General features: G+C 50.7%; 1 protein-coding gene across 1 annotated transcript in view; it reads right to left on the bottom strand.

Annotated features, from left to right (window-relative positions):
• The window catches only part of CNTN6 (contactin 6), a 158,615-nt gene extending 147,628 nt beyond the window's left edge, over window positions 1-10,987 (bottom strand). Inside the window, exon 1 of the mRNA XM_081106269.1 lies at window positions 10,597-10,987. The gene's annotated coding sequence lies outside the window, so the exon portion shown is untranslated. The remainder of the gene's footprint in view (window positions 1-10,596) is intronic.
• Window positions 10,988-14,587: the final 3,600 nt, after the last annotated feature.

Here is a 14,587-nt window from a genome sequence, read left to right as displayed (position 1 = left end):
TTGACTATTGTGTGGCACAAACAACAGAATTTCATAATCTGTGAGATAAAGAACCCGTCCTGCCTCGTGGGAAAGGCCAGGAACCCGCAGGCGGCTGTTCCACCCTCAGGCCCCCGCCTTTCGCACACGCCTGAGTGAGTGACGGGGGATGCGGTGTCGCTCTCAGAGGGAGGACGAATATTTCATTACCTGTGTCTGAGGGCATCGCTTCATTCTCCATAACCTTCCATAGCTCTTGTGTTTCCTTAGGAGGACAATGCCCAGCCCGGCCAAGCCCCAGGGCCTCTCTCTCAGCTCCAGTCTACCCCCCGGGGCTTCCGGGGCACCTGTACCCCGACCCCCCTACCCCTCTGCCTGGCCTCTCTCCGTCTCTCCTTCCTGCCAACCCTGCCTTCCGGGCTCTTCTCTCTCACCCATGAACTAATCTTATTACAGCCTTCATTTTGTAATAGAGACCTGCATCCAATCAGCATGTCATGCGCCTCAAACTTGCATTGTGCTATATGTTAATTCTCTCTAAAGGAAGTTGGAACAAAAAATGTGTGGAGCGAACACTCAGTAACACGCGCCCAATGCTGTTTGATTTCTCGTTTGTGTCTGTGTCGTCTCCACTTAGATTATATTGACATTTCCTGAATATACATCATTGAATAAAATGAGCAAGAGCTCTTGTTTAAAAAAAAAACACAACACACACACACAAACAAACGCTGCCGGGTTGCTTGTTACTGCAGCGTAAGCTGGTTTACAGACGTCAGGATTCTAAACGAGAGATAAAGCGGTTTGGTTGATGGCTTCTGAAGGCTTCTGTCTTGATTATCAAATCTGCCAACGTGGGGATAGAGCGCGCGGGTCTCAGTCAAATGCAAATGCGTTCCTGAACCGCAGTTACGCAGAAACGCACCTCATTTCATTATTTCCCTCCAGGAGCAAAGGAACCTCCCAACCCCGTAAATGGGGGTTCGCAGGAACGAGCAGTTCTCCTGAGCATCCAGCAGCACACGGCGCCTCCCCGGCCTCTGAGGTTCCCCCAGAGGAGATTTCACACCCCGCACATGCTCCGTCTGTAATTTATAAAGCGATTCTGAATCCAGAGGTGTTTCCAGTGACAGGTTTTACCCCGCAACCGATTGCTTGTCCCCTGCATCCACCTCTGAATTGTCCTGTTACGCCAACATCTGAAAAGTCCGCAGCGTAAATCTCCAAAGCCAGGCCCGCTACAGTTTGTGGTGACGCACACAGAACTTCGTCAACGCCCCGCTCGCCTCGTCCTGGAGTGGACCCCGTGGCGGCGAAGGGCAGGGGCGTAAATCTCCGCTCCACATTAATTCTCTTGATACGTGGGACTTTTTACTCCATTAGACCTGGACAACGTTCTGATAGCATGCTGGGAGCAAGCACACATGTGTTTGAATGTATGTGTCTCTACTATATTCACAACCAACATCTATGAAGCCAGCATTTGTCGAGCGCCCATCACATGGCAGACACAGTGTTGGGCTCGGACAGAAATTGCCCCTGAGCCTGGCTGGTGTGGCTCAGTGGCTGAGCACTGACCTATAAACCAGGAGGTCGCAGTTCGATTCCTTGGTCAGGGCACATGCCCCAGGTTGTGGGCTCGATTGCCAGTAGGGGTTGAGCAGGAGGCAGCCGACCAATGATTCTCTCCCATCATCGACGTTTCTATCGCTCTCTCCCTCTCCCTTCCTCTCCCTGAAATAATAAGATCAAGTTGGAACCTCTGAACAATACACACATCCTAACGGTGCTGACTTAAAGAGAACTCCTGAATCCACAATTCTGTGCTCATTTATGTGCAGTAATGTCAGAATTAGCATATCTGTCAGCACCATGGATTCATTATTAGGTGTGGTAAGAACTTGCTGACATTAAGCGCCTAGAAGACACCTTCGCGCTACACATTAAAAAATTAGACCTTATATCCACCTTTGAGTGATTGCACCCCTTTTCCTCCCATCAGAATGTTAAGGCCTCACTTTAATTTCCTCTTCTGTGAGCGGATAGGAAATTAGCAGCATCCCTGACCTCTGGCCTCTTTCATCTTTTGTTCTTTGCTGACAAATTCGGTTCTTTTGCTACGAGCGCGATTCCAGCAGGTATCCTGCCTGGCTGCTATTCACAGAGACACCGCGCGGCTCACACGCAGCGCCTTACACGGCGTCTGTTTAGTTAGACACATGCAAGCAACCCACTAAATTCTTCTGTGAAGTGATATGCAAACCAAAGCCTGGACAATAAAGTGTGCGCAAAGAGTGATAGATTACTAGGAACCTTGGAGGAAAAATTTTGTTTGAGTCCCTTATTCCTGCTTTGAAAGAAGACTTTACCAAAGGCTTTGCAAAGTCCACCCAATGTTCTTATAATCAGCAGAGGACAGGGCTCCAGCCGGTGCTCAGCCCCCTGTGTATGGGCCCACTGTGCTGACCGACCCCCTTTCCTTAGGTGAACTGCGCGTGGACACAGTTCATCCTCGGCGCTTCGGGGCGTCCCATCAGGGTGCGGGGAGCCAGCGGGAAGGCAGGTACAACCGGCTCCCACCATTTCCCATGAGCTAATGTGATGACGTCGTGAATTACTTAACAATGAAGACAAGTAACCATCTTTAATTTCTGTAAAACAAACCTGTTTTTAGCCCAGCCAGTGTGGCTCAGTGGTTGAGCGTGGACCTATGAACCAGGAGGTCACGGTTCAATTCCCAGTCGGGGCGCATGCCCTGGTTATGGGCTCCATCCCCAGTGCGGGGCGTGCAGGAGGCAGCTCATCAGTGATTCTCTCTCACTGTGGATGTTTCTCTCCCTCTCCCTCTCCCTCTCTCTCAGAAATCGATACGAATACATTTTTAAAAATAAATTTTAAAAAATCTGGTTTTAGACATAAGCATTTACTCTGGGGCCAGGATTTAGGAATGAGTGTCTCTACCCCTAAAGCACCATGGACCCGATAGAAAACATGCCAAAGGAGTGATGTGAAAGATGAGAACCAGAAAGATTACCAGCACGCCAGGAAGGCTGATGATTTCTTAAAGGATGAGAAAGGGATGCGGAAATTCTGTCCACGTGGACGCTTCAGATGGTGTATAACTGGATGCGGGATATCATTCCCACCAGGCAGGCAGCATGCTAGGGAGGCACAAACACCCTTAGACATATACAGACCGAGGCACGAGAAAGCGAATTGCTCAGGGGCCCAAGAGGAAGAGGAAACTCAGAGCTGACTGGTGAGGAGGTGGCTGAGCCCGAGTGACCCGGGAACCCTGCATGAAACAGGCCCGGAGTCCCCGACCGGCTGCCGTGACACCAAGTTGGAGCCGAGCTTGGTGGTCGGGCCCAAGTTCATTCCATCTGCTGGTAAGGTGACGTGAGGCCGGAAGATTAACACAGAAACTAGCCCCCAAACGGGGGGATAACAGCCCGTCCAGAGGCAGGAGCGGGGCGGCCACGGAGAAGCGGCTCCGCTCGGACCAGCGGGTCTCCTGGAGGCTGAGCGTGAACCTGCCGTCAGAGATCTCAGACCCGAGAGAGCGAACCGCATGAGGGAAGCCCAGCGGGCACAGTCAGGAGGCAACTCACCCCTGAAAACTCAGAACAGGGCCACCCTCAACACTCAACGTTGGCGTCAGCCTACGTAAATGTTCGAGGAGCTCAAGGATAGCAGAGAATAGGAAGATCATTTTAAAAGAAAGGCCAGAAAGTAGAGATATTTTCTGGAAAGAACAATAAGTGTATGAAATATAGATCAGAGGAAATCATACCGAATGCGACGCAAAAGAGGCAGATCTGAAAAATATATACAATCCATCAAAGACAGAGAATAATGACGATGCAAATACTAACCGAACATCCTGAAGAGGAAATGGAGACGGAAAGGAGGTGAGATGAAAGGTACAGGCGCTGAGAACACTCCCGAATGGGAGGAAGACAGACTTAGAAGCTTGCCTGGGAGAAATGGGATACGTTTCAAACAGATGCGCACCGACAGACATGGCAGAGAACCAGAGGCAGCCATTCCAAGAGGAATTCTTAGTATCTGCCAGGATGGAAGACAAATAAGTCTTGGGAGAGGTGATCCCTAGGCTATGAACGGCCTTTTCGTGAGCAAAATGACATCCCGGCAGGTCACGGAACGGACTATGCGAGAAATGCCGAGAGAAAAGTATCGCTCAACGTGGAGATCTGGAACCAACAGGTTCATTTAGAATGTAAGTAAACAAAGTAATTTTCAGACAAACTTCAAGAGTTCACTGCAGTTTCTGGAATGATCTCTAAGTGCTCTTTAGTACACAAGAGAGAAGCCCAGAAGGCACATGTAAGCAGCAAGAAAAAGTGGTACAGAATGAACGCAGAAAAACGGGTTGTCGCTCCAACTAAACATGGGCCAAACCTTGGGAGCGGTTAGAGGTAAAGTGAGAATTAAACAGTAGAGACATGAACGAGGGGACAGGTCGCTTGGAGAACATTTGAACAGGTTCTTGTCCTTTTTGTGAAGAGGAGAGACGACCGTTAGCTTTATGCAGAAATAGAGGAGTGCTTTATGTCTAAATAGTTCTGTTCTCTGAAAGGTAAAAACGAGGGAATGCCATTTTTAATCCAGTAACAGCTGGACAAAGTGGATAAAGAATGCCCGACGCAGCCCATGGAGGCGGCGAACAGGACACGCAGCGAAAGGAGCTGACGCAGGTGTTCTGGGCAGAGGGTGGCGCACGAGGAGGAGGACGCTCACCGGTCATTTTAGCGCCTCTCCGTAGTTCCGATTTGATCATGTTTCCAGGCGCATGCCTTCCTTTTTAGGACATTTGCATTTTCAGTGAGAATACAGAGAGGAAAACACCACAGGAAATAGACACAAACGCATTTTCTGATGGCATTTTTTTGGTCTAAAGAATGGTGGTTTGTTTCTCCTAATTTTTCTGTGCATTGCATTTGTCATCACAGAGTTAAATGGGCGTGAGCCCTCTTCCTGGGCAGGGGTGCTGCAGACACACGACGTCTGTGTGTCAGATGCAGGGGCCCGGCTCCGGCTCCTCTACGTCCCCTCAACACGTTCTCTGAGCTCCATTCTCATATCTAGTCATGACTCATGACTCCAAATTTAATTCTCGACTCCTGACACCCCATGTAATTAACTAGATGAAGATGATAATTTTCATTCTTTTCATTGTTTTCTATTAGTTTTCCCCAATTGATCCCAAGGCTCATAGATCAACCTTGTACCAATTACAAGCAGTAATATAAAAATGATTAAGCTACTAATGCAAAGAGTGCTTACTCATGTCAAGGCTTTCTTCCAAGGCGTTTTCACCTATGAACCTATTCAGTCCTTTTGCTGATACCATGAAGTCAGTATGATGATGCTCTCCACTGGGGATGGGGAAACTGAGGCAGAGAGAGGCTCAGTTAGGGCTTCGGGCAACGAGGTGAGTCCATACTGGACGCTGCCTGCCCCAGCCCTCGATCTCTGGCTTCCTTCACACGCAGAGAATGGGACGGGTTCTCCCAGTACGAGCCTCATTCCTTCTGCGCTTCAGAGGGTACATCATTACTTTCGTTCTTCTCTGAACAATCTCTGTATCTCAGCCATTTCACTCATTTATTTATTCAATTAGAAACCTATCAGGATTCACTTTCATACCCACCCTCCTGCCATGGAATAGTTGAGCCTGCTAAAATTGATTTATGCTCCTACGACCCAATATCACTGCAAATTCCCCGAGGATTGATTGTAAGAGAGTTAATTAAGCCACAGCCTTCATCCTTAAAGACTTATTGGAGACCAAACGCACATCCAAGGGCTTTGCTTTCTCAGTATGTCCTGCCACGCCCTCGCCATCACACATATTTAACATACGATTACCTGGAGCACCCTCACGTTTAGCTACCCCTGCCCTTGTCAATGGGAATGATGAGAACAATTTAATTTTCCAACAAAAGTTCTATTGAGGAGAATTCTGCCAAACGGAAAGGTTTTTACTTAAGGCTCCTAAGTAAAGAGATGCTCATTCCTCTCTCGTTCTGTAGAAACAACCGGGGGTGGGTGGGTAAAAAGCAAAGCAAAATCCTCCACCTTCCACGAAAAGTGGGAGTGGACACAACCCCAAGCACACGCTCTGAGGCCTGTCTCCGTTGCAGCCAAGAGCTAAAAAGCACAAACATGTGTCTGGGCAGAGGGACCAGGAGCACAGACATGTTCTTTCTCTTTCTCATCGTTGCCAGCACAAAGTTACAGGAACCTTTGGAGGAGGTAGCTGACCCCCAACCTGCCAGCTTCCACTCCTGGTCCCCACACATGCACAGCCTCCTCCACTAACAACACACCTGGCACCTGGCACGTGGTTCCTCCACTAACAACACACCTGGCACCTGGCACGTGGTTCCTCCACTAACAACACACCTGGCACCTGGCACTGGTTCCTCCGCTAACAACACACCTGGCACCTGGCACGTGGTTCCTCCACTAACAACACACCTGGCACTTGGCACGTGGTTCCTCCGCTAACAACACACCTGGCACCTGGCACGTGGTTCCTCCACTAACAACACACCTGGCACCTGGCACGTGGTTCCTCCACTAACAACACACCTGGCACCTGGCACGTGGTCCTACAGTTGGTTACAGTGATGAACCTTCAGGGATACGTCCCTGTCACCCCAAGTCCATAGTTTATATCAAGCTCCACTCTTGGTGTTATACATTCTCTGGGTCCTGACAAATAGGTACTGGCATGTACCTACCATGACAGTATCACACAGAATTGTTTCAATGCCCTCAGAATGTACTGGGTTCTGCCTATCCATCCCTTAGGCTTATTTTGAAAGCAAAAGGAAAATAAAGAAAAACGCAGTGGGAAGTAAAATCTGAAGGAGACTCAGACACAGTTTGGGGAAAGTGCTTAGACGCTTGCTCTAACGTAGATATATCATCTCTGAAACACCACCTCTCCATGCGTACTTTTTAAAGGAAAAACAACCCTGAAATAAAATATTGGGGAAGAGGCAACGAGATAATTAAAAAAGTAAAGCCACATTAGAAGCAATAATATTATCACACACATGGTTGGAAATCACTGTTTGGGATGTGGAGAAATAGCTTCAGGAAATCAACCAAAATGAACGGGAAAGTATAAATTTAAAAATAAATTAGGAAATATGACAGCTGTGGAAGACAGACAAATGAGATCCAACATGCCCACAATTGGTGATCCTGAAAGAAAAGCAAAATGCAATAGAACAACAATCTCCCCCCTCTCTCTAAAAAATTCAATTGTATAATGCAAAAACACACTTTTGGAATAAAAGAATCCATGGGATGTACCAGATTCAAGAAGAGTTGATAAAGACAGACTAATTCCAGGACATATTGCGGCAAAAATAAAACAAAGAATCATGTGGACAACCATCAGAGAAAAAGCAAGTTACACCCAAGGATGGAAATTGTAGGCATAACAAACACTGTTACGAGGTCTCATTCAACATGGGAAGGGCCCCCATTATCATTTACAAATACCAATTCCTGAAGGAAAAATAAGTTTGATTTAAGAAAGATGACTTACCTTCCATGCAAAAGACTAAGGAAAGCGTGTTCTTTGTAAGCACACAGAAAACACGCATCCGTGACTGTTTCTTCGGTGGTGGGGTACCACTTAGTGGAATTCAACAACCCACTACATAATTAAAAATAAAAGACCCTAGAATGGCGAATGGAACAGCGAATGCCTGTTCATAAGGACTGAGTCCTTTCAACCATGAAAAAGTCAAAACCAAGACGCTGGGAATTAAGCCAGAAGGTAAATACTGTAAAATGGATAATAAACTTCAGGAGGTTCGTGGAAGGGTGATGATCACAAAGCTCCTGCACTAACTTTTTAACCTTCAGCACAAGGACTTGGGAGAGAGTGTTTAATGTCTAAACATGCATCCTGAAATGGACTTCCATTAATCTATAATCATAAAAGCATAATATGAGAATTAGACCGGACATCCTTCTGGATGAAGCCAGGGCTGCGAGGGAAGCCTGGATCCCAGGTGTCAGAAGGAAGGCCTACTCTCTCTCTCTTTCTTTCTTTCTTTTTTTAAATATATTTTATTGATTTTTTACAGAGAGTAAGGGCGAGGGATAGAGAGTTAGAAACATCGATGAGAGATAAACATCGATCAGCTGCCTCATGCACACCTCCTACTGGGGATGTGCCCACAACCAAGGTACATGCCCTTGACCGGAATCAAACCTGGGACCATTCAGTCCTCAGGCCGATGCTCCATCCACTGAGCCAAACCGGTCAGGGTGGGAAGACCTACTCTTGCACGAATTTCGTGCATCGGGCCTCTAGTATTTTTATAAATGTTCTTGCCTCTAGGGTTATTTTCTGTAAGTAGCATCTTCTTTGGGAAGACACAAAGACCTGAGATCTAACAATTTCTTCCATTTTATGCCACATTGTGTGTGGTTTTTTTCTTTTCCTGCTTAACCCAAACCTAAAATTAAACTCAATATGTTTTTGAAAGAGTAGGGTAAGCTTTCATTCTTTAAAATGAACATCTATCTACCTATCCATCATGGATCATGTTACCTAAGGTATGTCTTATTAGTATATAAAAATAGAAAGATGCATGGTAGGAAACCAATTTTACTAAAGATCTCTCTGCCTCAGTCTCGTTCTCTCTCTCTCTCTCTCTCTCTCTCTCTCTCTCCCCCCACACACACACACACACACACACTTTTCCTTATGTGAATTTCGCCACCGGATGTCCGCAATGACAGCCTCTGAAGTTCACCATCGGCATGTACGGGGGGTGAGTTTCCTCTTATGAACTTTTGTGTTCAGTCTGAGTGATTTTTAATGAGGATGCCTTATGCCACCGCACCTCTCATTAATGTGATGTCAGAATAAATACACCCGTGGATAACTAAGCAAATCTTTTATAACTCTGCTCCGCCTAATGCACGAATTAAAAAGATACACATTTGCTTTTCTCCTATGGAGTATTTCTATCTTTCCATGAAAGCCAAAAATATGCAAACAACTTCAACATTCTTTTCACAAGATAATTGATTTTTTTTTTTTTTGGTCTAAGCTTAGAGCAGATATATAATAATTTTCTAAACGACAAAGTGAATTTGTTTTCATTAGGGAAAGTGCCATGGAGAATTCTAACACACCCGCCTGGACCTTCCCAACGTGGCGGTGCGTAAGTGAGGGGCTTTTAGCTGAGGGGCGGTAAGTGATGCATTTATATAACCTCATAGGAAGCCTCCTATAAAAACGTGCGTGTTCAGATGTTTGAAACATCCGGCTTCACAGACATCATTTCTGCCATCACACGTCGCTGAAGCAACACGGCGGAATGACTCTGTGTTTCTGTTTGCCAGACAAATCCTGTCAGCATGTTTCGTGTGGAGGTTTGCTTTGGAAATCCGAGCCAGTTTCCGCACGGGGGGTGAGTGGGGGGACAGGGTGCCATGGGCTTAAATATCTTCTTTCTTATAAAACAAAATGCATGTAAATGTATGAGACCTTTAACAACCACAATATTAAAAAAAAAAAAGATGATAAACAAACCCATCAGATAAATGGAAATTGCTCGAAAGAAGCAATTCCACACTCGGCATATGGCTCGTTCTTTGAGGAAGATCTTTGAGGAAGATCTTTGATGAGCAGCGCCTGCCACTGTGGATAAAATTATGAATACCTCCTTTTCCAAACCGATTCTGTGCACTTCTCCTGCTCTCCCTACGTCGTTCTCTCACAATAACTCCTCTGTTAGTCACTCTGTGAACGGTTCTCGAAGGACGGCGTCAGGATGCTGGTGGTTGGAACCTCGGGAGTTTTATCTCAGAGAAGCAAGAACTAGGAACGCCAGTGCCCCCCACACCCCCACGATGACAACATCCCACTAACATTATCGCTGTTACGTGGCTCATCTAAGAGCTCTGGGAAGTTTGTTTCCAAGCCGCCAACTTCTGAAACTTTTCATAAAGTATCACAGGTGCCTGGACACTGACCAGCTTGGCCGCGGTGGAGGGCAGCGCCCGAAGCTGTCATGTCGCAGGTGCGGAAGCAGCGCCGTCAGAAGGCATTTGGGGGCGAGGCGGGCGCGGGTGACCTCCAGTCTTGCTGTGCTGCCCTACACAAAACTCTCCCCCGGAAACTCCTTCTCCCCTTTCCTTTCCATCGTCCCTCGGACACCTCACACCCCACCCCTCGACCCTGCTCTGAAGATACAGCAACCCCACTTCCCACCGGCCGCCACCGGCAGGTGTGAGGCCAGGGAGTACAGAGCCGGCAATGGCACCGGTCTCGCCCATCACTTTCCTGCGGCGCAGACAGGGAACGCGGACACACAGACCTGTTGTCTCTCTCTCTCTCTCCGGTCGGAACCCGGCCTCCCCCGCACGCACCCCACCCCAATCCAGATGCCACGCGTCTCCCCTCCCCAGGAGCCCGTGCCCCTGAAGCGCCACATCCGAGCCGACACAGGGCGCCGCTCCGCCGCCTCCGCCCGCGGCTAACGCACAGCCGGGCGCAGGGCTGCAGCCTGCCCAGCACGGGGGCACTGCAGCAAACCGCACGCCTGTACTCACAGGGCTCCGGAGGCGCCTGGGCGATGCCCGGCGGTGTCTCTGCGGAAGGAAGTCTCTCTCCAGCCCCGGCCGCGCCGGCAGAGCCCAGCATCCGGGCAGGAGCCCCGGACCCACCGTCAGAGCGGCCGGGAGGCGAGGTCTCCCGCGGGGACCGCCGCCTGCCCCGAGGATGCCTGCGGTCCGGTCCCTCCTGCGTCCTCAGCACCACACGCTGCTCCCGCCGCCTTCCTGCCGGGCCCGGGCTGCCAGCTGGGGAGGGAGGCTCCAGCCGAGCCGCTCGCTCTGAGCGTCTGGGGGACCAGCCTCCCTCCGAAGCCCGCGCCAGCTCAGCGCCCCGGCGCCTGCAGGCTCACATCCTCCCCGCCAGGCAGCGCCTCGCCCAGCGGCTGCCACCGGCGCAGGAGGGAGAGAGAGAGGCAGTCTCCTCCCCCCTCTGACTAGCACGGCACTTCTGTGGGGTCATCAGAAAAATCTCTCCCGCGGAAACTGGGTCAGGCTCCCCCCTCGCGGGCGGCGGCGGCGGGAGTCATTCCTTCTGGCTGCCCTGTCGCTGCGTGTCATCGGCAGGCAGGGGTGGAGCAGGTGGAGGGTCCGCACTGACTCCCCTCCATCCAAACAGGAGCCCCCGAAGCTGCTGGAGCTCAGCTGCCCCCGGGGGAGGGGGAGGAGCTGCCCAGGCCTCTCCATCGCAGGTTCAAATGCTGCCAATGGCAGGCAGGTGCAGGAGGGGGAGCCCAGAGCCCCAGGAGGGGGTGCTGGCCAGGTAGCAGTCCCCTCCCAGGCCCAGAGCAAGTGTGTGCGTGCACATGTGTGTGCGCACATGTGTGTGCGCACATGTGTGCGTGTGCATGCGTGCACATGTGTGCGTGTGCGTGCGTGCACATGTGTGCGTGTGCATGCATGTGCGTGTGCGTGTACCAGCTCTGTCCGTCACAGGCGCTGTTGGTGGTGAACACCAGCCCGACGTGAACTTCTCAGTCTGCTCAGGTCTGGTCGCCGTGCTGAGGAGGTGACCTGCGTGTTGAATGGAAGCGAAGGCCGCGGAGCGCCCGGCAGGCACACGGACAGCCACACGTCCGAACGTCCGAACCGAACGGGGCTCGAGGGCAGAAGACGGCTTCGACGGGACTTCCTGTCGCAGGAGAAAGGAGTGACGCTCAGCCTCTCAAAGCACAGGGCCCCGGGGAGACGACAGCCCGGAGCCCGGGCGGGTGGGGCGGCATCGGGACTCTGCTCGCTGCTCTCCAATAAGCCCGGTTTCTCCCGCTGCGTTTTCCCGCCCTTCCTGCTGGGGTCCTCCGACTGCCCTCTGAGCTCCATCGGCCGCACCTCACTTCGCCATCAGCTCCCACCACCATCGGAGGGGCTCCCTTCAGGGCGGGGTCCATGCTTCTTAGCAGACACCTCACTGGCTAAGAGCATCTTCCCTCCCATCAGGAGTAACACACAGCCACACAGCGGGGCGCCCATCTCCAGGGAGGGCTGGTCTGCCTGGAGCCTCTACCTGTTTAACATCAAGGCACCGCTCCCTCTTTCGAAGTCGAGATGTAATTTATTCACAAAAACATCAACATGGTGACCCCTCCCGCAGAGGCGTGAGAACAATGGCCACAGCGCAGAGGAATCGCTTCGCTCTAAGGGGCCCCTGAGTTCCCTCCTCCAGCAGCCGCCTGGGTGCAGGGACAGCTGACGGCTCTGCCTCCGGTTCTCTGAGAAGGGCTCCACCCACCGCACACTGTCACAGCTGCCCCTCACACCTGCCCCTCTCACACCTGCCCCTCACACACCTGCCCCTCTCACACCTGCCCCTCTCACACCTGCCCCTCACACACCTGCCCCTCACACACCTGCCCCTCTCACACCTGCCCCTCACACACCTGCCCCTCACACACCTGCCCCTCTCACACCTGCCCCTCACACACCTGCCCCTCACACACCTGCCCCTCTCACACCTGCCCCTCACACACCTGCCCCTCTCGCACCTGCCCCTCACACACCTGCCCCTCACACACCTGCCCCTCTCACACCTGCCCCTCACACACCTGCCCCTCTCACACCTGCCCCTCACACACCTGCCCCTCTCACACCTGCCCCTCTCACACCTGCCCCTCTCACACCTGCCCCTCTCACACCTGCCCCTCACACACCTGCCCCTCACACACCTGCCCCTCTCACACCTGCCCCTCACACACCTGCCCCTCTCACACCTGCCCCTCACACACCTGCCCCTCTCACACCTGCCCCTCTCACACCTGCCCCTCTCACACCTGCCCCTCTCACACCTGCCCCTCACACACCTGCCCCTCACACACCTGCCCCTCTCACACCTGCCCCTCACACACCTGCCCCTCTCACACCTGCCCCTCTCACACCTGCCCCTCACACACCTGCCCCTCACACACCTGCCCCTCTCACACCTGCCCCTCACACACCTGCCCCTCACACACCTGTCGCCCCCACACCTGCCCCTCTCACACCCATTGCCTTCCCTCTGGTGAGGCCCGCTCCGGCTCAGGCTGAGCCCTCACTGAGCTCTGGTTACTGTGTCCCGGCTCCCGCCTCTCCCTCAGCACATCAGTCTGCCTGCCCTCTGCATCGTTACAGCAAAGAGACCTGCGGCTACTCTGCCACCTCAAAAATCAACATTGTTTCCCACCCCCCTCTTCCTCCAGCTCTTGCTCGGCCTCCCTGCTTCTTTGCACAGTAAGCACCATGTCCACTCTACCTTGAATTCACTCTCGTTGGTCTGTGTCCCCACTTGTCTCATCTAAGTGTCTCTTCATGGTTAAGACTAACTCACCCACCGAGGAATGCAGTGCGCACCCACCGTCCTCATTCGACTTGGTTTGTCGGGAGCATTTAACTCAGTTAATCACCCTCCTGTAGACACTGCCTCCCCTTGGCTTTCTGATTTTCTTTCCATCCTTCTGCCGTTTTCTCATTTTCTTAACCTTTAGTCACTGAGGTGCACAAAGTTTCTGAAATAAGGTCTACACCCTAAGATGTACGAAGAATTGCTGAGAGAAATAAGAAGACCTGAGCAAATGAAGCACAGCATGTTCCTGGGCCAGAAAACTCACTATTTCTAAGAGGTCAGTGATCTCCACGTAGGCCGGTAGATTGGAAATAATTCCAATCAAGGTCTCAGCAGGTTTCCTTATGGCATTTTTCAAGTGATGCTAAAATGTATATGGAAATAAAAAATCACCAAGAACAGTGAAATTAAAATGATAAAAAAAAAAACAACCCAAAGTTCTGGACAAGAAGGCGGTGTCAGTAAACGTGGTACCTAAACCCTCCCACAACTACATCAAACTTGCAACTAAAGGACAGAGCAACCTCACTCAGGACAGCCTGACATCTAGCCGAATGGAGTCCTACCACTAAAGACTTAAAGAAGAAGCCACATGGAAGGGAAGGGCAGATAAAGAGCTTCCCAGGCAAGAAAAGCTACAGGAGTTCATCACCGCCGAGTGTGACAAGAAATGTTAACGGGTTTTCTTCAAGAAGAAGCAGAAAAAAATATGTGATCCTGGCTCAGTCACTTACTTCTCATGTGAACTTGGAAAGGGTCCCCTTTGTCTCCTTTGCCTCACTTTCCTCAGGGATAAAACATCAATAATGACAGAACCTGCCTTCATTGAATGAAGTTAAAGATGGAGGATTCTTACTGAGATAAAGGGCTCAGAAAAAAATGCCTGCCACAAAGTGAATGCGAATAAATATTGGTTATACTGGTAGTTATAATTAAAACCATATATGAAAAATAAAGTGGCAATAAATACATATGCATCATCCATATCTTCATCGCAGCACCATTTACAATAGCCAAGATACGGAAGCAACCAAAGTGTCCATCAGTAGATGAATGGATAAAGAAGAAATGGCACAGGCATGCAGCGGAATGTGTCTCAGCCATAAAAATGGATGAAACCTGGCCATCTGCAAAAACATGGGTGAACCTCGAGGGCATTGCGCCGAGTGAAACATG

The sequence above is a fragment of the Myotis nattereri genome (assembly GCF_964212035.1).
Source record: "Myotis nattereri genome assembly, chromosome: 14".
NCBI classification, from domain to species: domain Eukaryota; kingdom Metazoa; phylum Chordata; class Mammalia; order Chiroptera; family Vespertilionidae; genus Myotis; species Myotis nattereri.
The sequence above is the reverse complement of the archived record's forward strand: the minus strand, read 5'-3'. Positions and strand labels throughout refer to the sequence as shown.